Source organism: Toxorhynchites rutilus, chromosome 3 (assembly GCF_029784135.1).
Source record: "Toxorhynchites rutilus septentrionalis strain SRP chromosome 3, ASM2978413v1, whole genome shotgun sequence".
Lineage (NCBI taxonomy): Eukaryota > Metazoa > Arthropoda > Insecta > Diptera > Culicidae > Toxorhynchites > Toxorhynchites rutilus.
In genome coordinates, this window is record NC_073746.1 from 128,377,709 (window position 1) to 128,386,900 (window position 9,192).

The 9,192-nt window shown below is 50.2% G+C and overlaps 1 non-coding gene across 1 annotated transcript; it reads right to left on the bottom strand.

The window, feature by feature from the left end:
- Positions 1–8,489: 8,489 nt before the first annotated feature.
- Positions 8,490–8,594, bottom strand: LOC129781044 (U6 spliceosomal RNA). The gene has a single exon (XR_008744075.1). It is a non-coding gene; the product is annotated as a U6 spliceosomal RNA (small nuclear RNA).
- Positions 8,595–9,192: the final 598 nt, after the last annotated feature.

Consider the following 9,192-nt stretch of genomic DNA (forward strand, 5'->3'; position numbering starts at 1 on the left):
ATCCGGCAAATGTCATCAACGTCTTGATGCCAGACGTACCGCCTGCAGTTTCTCGTCGGCATTATCCTGTCCTGGATGGCTATCATGTCGGCTTCTACTACTGAAGAGAGTTCACCACGCGTTAGCCACAGATTAGATGCGGCCTTGTCGACGTGTGGCCGGTCCAGTTGATGGGGGTGGGCACCATGCACTGCCTTCTGCTTCCAAGCTGCAATCTTCTCCTCCACTGTCTGCAGATTGCAGTTGAGTTGGTACTCCGCTTGCGCCAAGTGCAGAGCGCTGTATCCTCTGTCGGCGGCGCAGACAGCCCGGTATAGCGCGTTTTGGTTGGCGCGTTCTGCGAAGTACTCGCGCAGTTGTCGTACCTGGGCAACACACAGTGCAGATATGTCGACTATTCCAAGTCCCCCTTCTTTGCGTGGCAGTGAAACTCTCTCCAGTGCCGATTGAGGATGGTGCATTCCGGCCTCTTTAAATGCTTTCCTCATCCTCCTCTCAAGGTCCTCTAGGTCAGTTTTGCTCCATTTGACTACACCAAAACTGAAGGTCAGCAGGGGAACCGCGAATGTGTTGATCGCGCGTACCTTGTTCCCCGCGTTGAGGAAAGTCCTCAGGACACAGTTCACTCGACTCAAGAACTTGTCTCGCAGCTCCGTCTTGATGTCGGAGTGGCGAATCCCGGTGAGCTGTCGGAATCCAAGATATTTATAGGATTCGCCACGAACCATGTCTCTTATGAACTCGCCGTCATAGACCTCGTAACCTCCGGATTCGGTAAGCTGCCCTTTCAGCAGATGGACACAGCGGCACTTGTCGAGGCCGAACTCCATGCAAATGTCCCTGCTTATGTCTTCGACAACCCGGATAGCTACACCTAGACGCTGACGTGAATCAGCGTAGACCTTGAGATCATCCATGTAGAAGGTATGGGTCACTTCTTCGTGGGCGCCGTCGCCATACCTTATTTTATAGCCATGACCGTTTCTATTGAGCGTCCTACTGAGGGGGTTCAATGCCAGACAAAACCAAAGCGGGCTGAAAGAGTCGCCTTGGAATATCCCCCTCTTTATCTGCAGCGTTCTAGACTGCAACACATTTTCTCCATCACTGAGGTGCAGAGACGTACTCCACTGCCTCATCGCATGCTGCAGGAACCTAACGACGAAGGGATCAATTTTGTAGAGCTCCAATACCCGGACGAGAAACGAGTGAGGTATGGAGTCATAAGCCTTCCTGTAATCGATATAGGCCATGCTTAGGTTCCGCTGGTTATAAACCGCCTGGCCGACTATGGCTGCGTCGATGATGGCCTGGTCTTTGCAGCCATGCGTATTTTTCCTGCATCCTTTCTGCTCTTCTGCGATGATGTGATGCTGTTCGCAGTGAGCAGAAACTTTGGCGGTAATTATGCTGCTCAGTATTTTGTACAGACTCGATAGGCACGTTATCGGTCTGTACTTTGATGGGTTCAATGTGTTGCTGTCTTTCGGGAGGAGGAAGGTGACGCCACGGGTGGCGAATTCAGGAAGGTTGTGTGGGTCACGTAGCACCTTGTTGAAGCACTCAGCTATCTTTGGATGTGCGACGGTCAGCTTCTTGTGCCAAAAGTTCTGGACACCATCGGGGCCCGGTGCTGCCCAGTTCCTCAGGCACCGCGAGGCTTCGCGGACATCGTTCTCTCCGACGATGATAGCTGGCATCTCTCCAATTTCACCACAACTCTCCTCCTCCCGTCTTAACCACATTTGCCCGTCGCGATGTTCTACTGGGGTCTCCCAAATACCAGCCCAGAAGTTCGTCACATCGCTAATATCTGGCAAACCTTCGCGGTAGTCGGGCTTCTCGTCGCTAATGTGGTCGTAGAACGCTTTCTCGTTATCTCTGAACATCCGATTTTGTTCCTGGCGCTTTGCAGAGTCAGAGTAACGTTTCAGCCGTTTTGTAAGGACGCTCAATTGCTGTACCAGTGTGTCGAGTTTTTCCGTCAGCTGGTGAGCTCCCAGCTGGCGAAGTTCAGTAGGCCGCACGATCACAGCAACTTGGCGACATAATTTCACCGATCTGCTGCCTCTTTTGTACGCCATCAGTCTTCCAATTGCGGCGCGCTTGTTTAGGATCCGTTGCTCCAATCTCCTTCGCCATGGAGGCTCACGCCTTTCACGGAGATGTTGGAGCAGTCCGCCTCTTGGCCTAATACGGTATCCTAAACTTTTGGCGGTCGCCACAGCAGCGCAGTAAACTTTCAGTTGCAGCTCCTCCATGTTCTCAGCATCAACCAAGTGCAGCGGAAGAACGTGCTCGTTCATGAGCTTTACTGCACTTGTCAGCCTGCGGGAATGCTGCAACTTCGGGATCCTGGGGCGCGACAATGGGTCTGTGTCGCGGAACTGTGAGATCGCCTCGTCGTAGTGGAAGACCAGATCGCGTAGTAGTTGTTGATCTGGCTGTGGGTCTTCCGGCTCAGGGGGTTGTTGTACTGTGGCCTCCACTGGTGCTGATTCGCGTGCCCCACTCGCGAATGAATTGCTCAGCCGTACTGAACTTCGTCTCGACACATCGCTTGCTCTGTTGTTCCTGGAGCTTATTTCTCTCTGCACTTGCTGCTTGATCTCGTCGATTTGCGTTTGGGAGAGCATGTTGTTGCGTACTATCGCTCTACGCCTCGCGTTCATCGCGTTCTGATCAAGCCTCCCAACGAACTCTGGATACGCTTCCTCGAACATTGTTAGTATTCGAGGGCGACCACTCATGTCCGTCTCCAAAGCAGTGCAGATGTAATAGGCGCGGATCACGAATTCATTCATTTCGTGTGTCCACATGATCCGGCGCCTAGTGGTACCCACGAGTGTGGACGACTGCCGTCTGGCAGTCACAACACGTCTCGTAGGCGCAGCGTTTCTTGGGTGATGTCGATGGCTGCTGTTTCCGTGTGGCGGTAGCTCTTCGGGTTGAACCCGGCTGGTGGCCCGCTCTTGCACATCGCCCTCCAGCCGCTGGCCGCTCGCTCTTACGCCCGTTCCAGGACCAGCTCCAGTTCGGGGACCCTCCTCGGGTGATCGCATTCTAATTATTCTTCGTGATCGTAGCTCCATTTTATTGGGTGTATCTCCTTTGCCCGGGAGACAGCGGGTTGGCAAGGCCTCCATGACCCGGGAGGCCTTCCCCGGGAGAGATATAGCGCTCTGACTCGCTCGCACCCCCTCACTTAGCCACTTTCGACACCCGTTCTCGGAGCCAAGACCAGGTGTGTGTTTCCAGTTCACGCCCGATCTAAAAATGTCGTCATATGATCTTCGTGGAGGCGTGAGATAGGAACATTTGAGACCAACAGGCAGGCTCCTACCCTATGTTGATCCCCATTTGAGAACCAATTGTTTTTTTTTTTTTTTTTTTTTTTTGGCAAGGAGGTGGAGATCTTCATAGACTCCCCGTCGCCATGTTGACTGGGTAGTGTGAGATTTTTACTCACTAAAACCACCTCCTTGTACTTCATGCCTGGACCCCCCGGAACCACCATTTGGTATTACTTCGGGAGGGGGCTGTGCTCATGCACTCATCTCTCTAGATTTGCTATGCTGAATCTTTGCTCGTCCCTCCATCTTCGTTGGAGCGTCGTCAACATTTTTGTTATTGCACGATTCACTGCATTCCACGTACTTTCACTTTCGCACATCTTTTGGACGATGTTCTGAGCATTTAGGGTTGATCTGCTAGCGAGGAACATTTCTTCCCTTTCAATAGAAAAACGGGGGCAGTCGAAAACCACGTGTTCTGCTGTCTCCTCTATTGTGTTACACTCTGGGCAAAGCGGCGAACTTGCATGGCCGAATCTGTACAAGTACCATCTGAAACAACCATGACCGGATAGGAATTGCGTCAGGTGGAAGCTCACTTCTCCGTGTTTTCTTTCTACCCACGTAGTGATGTTCGGGATCAAGCTGTGGGTCCATCTACCGTTAGGCGTGTTGTTCCACTCCTGCTGCCACTTTCTCATGGAGCCAGCCCTAGCTCTTACCCGCACTTTTCTGTTACTCTGCACGCTTTCTGTTCTCTGTTTGTAACACATGTCGTCTTCGGCCAGAGTGAGATCGATCGGGATCATTCCGGCTATGACACAAACCGCATCCGCAGATATAGTTCTATAAGCGCTCGCTACTCTCATCGCCATTATTCGGTATGTTCTAGTCAGCAGCTTGCGATTTTGTTGGCATTCAAGCGCTGCTGTCCAAACTGGACCGCCATATCGGAGTATTGATGTTGCTACACTGGCCAGGAGGCGTCTCTTACAACTGCTAGGCCCCGCGTTATTCGGCATAACTCTAGCTAGCGCCGCGATGACTTTGGCCGCTTTCGTGCATGCGTATTTAACATGACTCTTGAAATTTAGTCGGTCGTCGATAATCACCCCAAGGTATTTCAGCTCACGTTTGGAGACGATAGTATGCGCCCCAACATTGATCTTCGCTTGCTTTACAACTCTGTGATTGCTGACCAACACCATTTCGGTTTTGTGATGTGCTATCTGCAACTTAGCCTCTTTCATCCAATTTTCCACTATCTTTATCGCCTCTGTAGCCAGCATCTCGATTTCCTCACGAGTTTCGCCTGTCACCGTCAGGGAAATATCATCGGCGAAGCCGGTAATCTTCACTCCTGTAGGAAGCTTCAACCTCAGCACACCATCGTACATCCCGTTCCACAGCGTTGGACCCAAGATGGAGCCCTGAGGGACACCCGCTGTTATATTCAATGCCTTCTGTCCCTTCTCTGTGTCGTAAGTCAGAACCCTGTTATGAAAGTAGCTTTTGAGGATCTGGCACACATAATTCGGTACCTTCATTCGGTGCAGTGCTTCGGCAATAGCTTCCCAACTGGCGCTGTTGAAAGCATTTTTCACGTCAATCGTTATTATAGCGCAGTATCGATCGCCGCGTCTATTCTGTTTTAAGGCTTTTCTGGCTGCTTCGGCAACTAACAGGATGGCATCCACCGTGGATTTATATTTCCGGAACCCGAACTGCGTCTTCGAGAGTCCGTTGTCACTTTCTGTGTACTTCGTCAACCTGTTCAGAATTATCTTCTCCAGCAGTTTTCCGAGGGTATCCAGTAGACAGATGGGCCTATAGGAAGAGGGTTCCCCTGGCGGCTTTCCTGGTTTCGGCAACAGTACCAGTTTCTGCTTCTTCCAAATATCTGGAAAGCATCCTTCATCCAGACACTTTTGCATCGTTGCTCTGAAAAGATCTGGATACGCTTCAACCGCGGCTTTGAGGGCCACATTTGGGATTCCGTCGGGGCCAGGTGCTTTATTCACTTTCAGTTCTTTTGCCGCCGCCAGCAGCTCTTCTGTGGACACTCTCTCGACGTGTTCTTCATTTTCACTATATGGTGTTGCTGGCCAGCTCGTTGGATCATGCTGCGGGAAGAGCCCTTCTACAATATTCTTCAACCGCACCGGACAGCTTTCACTGGGGGTCGATGAACCTTTAATCTTTGCCATCACCACCCTATATGCATTGCCCCAAGGGTTCGCATCGGCATCGCGGCATAGTTCTCTGAAGCAGTTTATCTTACTACGTCTTATTTCATGCTTAAGGGCGGCTTTTGCTGTTTTGAGTTCTTCCCTGCGCTCTACTCTGTCGATAGCATTTCTGGCCCTTTGCATCCTCCTCCTGGCTCGGAGACAGTTCGACCGAAGGGAGTTAATCGTCTCGTTCCACCAATAAACTGGGCGATGTTCGCCTTTCGGTATTAGTTTTCGTGGCATGGTAACGTCGCATGCTCTCACTACCAAATTTGTTAGTTCGCCGGCACTAAGACTGGTGACTGTTCGCTCCTCTCGGAGTGCTTCAATGAATAAATTCTTGTCGAATTTCTTCGACTTCCACCTGCGACCTTTTGTTTTTATATTTCTTGTTTTAGATGAACTCTGACAGCGCACAGTGTAGCGGATTGCTTGATGGTCGCTGTGAGTGTAATCATCACATACTCTCCAATTTACTGCCAACATCGGACTGCAGAAGGTAACATCGATGATTGATTCTCGACCGTTTCTATGGAAAGTGCTGGTGTAGCCTTCGTTGACCAGTCTCACATTCAGCTTCGCCAGGGCTTCCAGTAGACTAAAACCCCTCGCGTTGGTAAATCTGCTCCCCCACTCCACTGCCCAGGCGTTGAAGTCTCCACCGATGACTATGGGACTCCGTCCGATGAGCTCGTCTGTTAGGTTATATAGCATCAGATCAAACTGTTCTATTGTCCATCGCGGGGGGGCATAGCAGCTACATACGAAGATTCCATTTATTTTGGCTATCACGAACCCTTCGTATGTATTGGATACCACTTCCTGGATGGGGTATCTTCCCATCGTCGATAGTGCAGCCATTCTAGCTTTATCGGTCAACCAGTTTCCGTTATCTGGAGGTACTTGATACGGCTCTGCTATGATCGCCACATCGCATTTGGTTTCTGATGCGGCTTGTGATAGCAATTGTTGCGCCGTGTCGCAGTGATTCAGGTTTATCTGGGTTACCTCCATTTGGTTATTGCTGCCATCGCCCTTTTATAGACCGGGCATCTCGATCCCCCTGTGGCGTGGTCTTTTTCTTCCTCCGTCGTGCAGAGCATGCACCTTGGGGGCTTAGTACAATTCTTTGCCAAATGCCCCTTGTCGCCGCATCTTATACAGAGCTCCGATCTGTCAGGTCCTTTACAGTACTTTGCTTGGTGGCCAAAGTCCATGCACTTGAAACACCTAGATACTTGCTGGATAGCTCTCAGGGAACACACCGTCCATCCGACTTTCATCTTACCAACCTCCAATAGCTTGCTAGCTGCGGTTCTTGGCAGTCTTAAGGTTGCTATTTGAGTATTTCCAAATGCTTTCCTCAGCCTGATTGATATGGCGACTTCTCCCAGCTCAAACTGTTCATTCAGGGCTACTCTCAATTCGGTATCTGTAGTGATCTCATCCAGGTTTCTACATTCTACAACTGTTTCTTGGGACAGAGCTCTCACTTTCGCTGTTTCGCCCAAAGATTTCTCGACAAGCTCTTTATAAGTTGAGCTTCTAATCGTTGGGTCCTTCTTCAATTCGAACAGCAATTGTCCATTTTGAGTTCGCCTTACTTTGGCCACGTTTTCTCCGAGATTTTTCAGGGACGGATCCTCTTTAACTTTTCGCAAAATCTCAGCATATGTTGCAGCGCCCGCTGTAGCCACAATCAGAGCGTCCGGCTTTGGCCTCTCCAGCCTAGGCTTTAATTTTTCTTTCTTCTTCTCTTCTTTTTTCTTTCTTTCGATCTTTTTCCACTCATTTATCTCTTCGTTGTTCTGTTTGCTTTCACCATTAGCCACTTCGCTACCATCTTTTTGTTTCTTTGCTGCCCTTTTTTCTTCAGGAGTTAGTCTTTTCCTTTTCGCGGTTAACGGGGTACTGTCACTCATTGGTGTCGAGATCGCTTCTATCGGCTTACTCTGCACATTCTCTTTCAGTGCGTTCTCCGCCTTTTCAGCTTTTGCTCTCCAGAATTGTTGCTCGCGTTCGGCTGCTGCAAGCGCCGATTTGATTTTAATCGTCAAGGTCCTTATGACGGCGTGAACGTTACTGCGAGGCTTAATGTACTCGTAGAGTTCATCAGATGCCCTTTTGGCCTCACCCAGCTTAGTTTTCTCGTGTTGCAGGTTTGGCTGCTCTCCGATGTATTTATCGCTTGTGGATTTTGGTGCTGGTGGTTGGCTCAGCGGCGGAGATCTCATCACCTGTCCCCTTCTGGCAAAGATGCCTACCTCTTCGATTTCGCTCTCGATTTCTGTTGAATTTGTTTGGAAACTCATTTTTGTTGTTGGGTCCCAACTCCGGGCCGCTATCTCCGCTCGTTGCACATAGTCGCTATCAGTGATCCCATGGTTATCTATGCAAGCAGTGAGGCCATGCAGGGGGTTGACACGGTCCTTCATGGGGACCGTGTTCAGAGCCAGATCAGCGCAAGTCAGGAATGTGACATCTGACGCCTAGTACCTAGTGCCTGAGCCTAGACGAGCATCGAACGTACCCGAAGACTTGCCAAGTTATTACCGGGACGGGGGCAACCGCGCTATTAGCCCACACGCCGTTTCAGGAAGGTGTCACCCTTCCTTACTCAGGGAACAGGATAGCACGATTGTCAGCCTTTAGCGTCGAAAGTAATTCTCATCCTTAACATGTCCGTTTTCCGTGTCGTACCAGTATATCGTAATCAGGATCTTACTGGCGTCAACCCTGATGTGCTCGGCACTCCCTACGTTGCTCCTGTACACGGTATTTCCCCCGTGCAATCTCCATAGGCTTTACCGCGCCCTTACTCGCGTTGTCACCCGATTAGTCGCCTTCTACGACAGGGACAGGGACCAAGACCCGAAGTGCTATTCTAGGCCGGCAGCTCCACGGCCGTGCATGTGTATGTGTATGTGTGTATTTGTATGTGTGTGTATGTTTGTTTTTTTTTTTTAAAAATGTGGAACGCTTCACGATTTTGCGTGTCATCCTTGCGCAGGGGCCATGCTAATCTTCTCTGTATCGTTCCAATTTTAGTATATGTCCAGTTTTAGTATATGTTTGTATGTTTGTATGTTTGTATGTTTGTATGTTTGTATGTTTGTATGTTTGTATGTTTGTATGTTTGTATGTTTGTATGTTTGTATGTTTGTTTTTTTTTTTTTTTTTTTTTTTTTTATAGAGGTGAGGAACGCTCTTCCAGCCTTATCTGGGAAGGGATAACCCAGACGTCGAGTGGGGATCGCACCCACAAAAACCAAGCCCTCTACTCGTAGCCTCATTCCCCCCGGGACCACATCTAGGCGACTACTTCAGGGGGCGGCTGTGCTCATGCACTTCACGAGTTTTCAACGCTAACTAGCGTTGATCCTTCCCTTTTTCTCTATACATCTCATTTACGTTTCCGTTGTACTCCGCCACGCACATCCGCAGCACAGGCTTCCTTTTACCCGTCGAGACGTGTACCGATTAGGAATTGCCCTCCAACTTGACGCGCAACCCGTCACAGTCACCCTCGCGGGGTTTCTCACCTGTCGAGACGTGAACCGATTAGGAAGCGCCCTCCAACTTGACGCGCGCCCCGTCACAGCCACCCTCGCAGGATTTCTCTTCCCAACGGAGCGCCGATTAGGCAGTGCCCTCCAACATAACGCGCA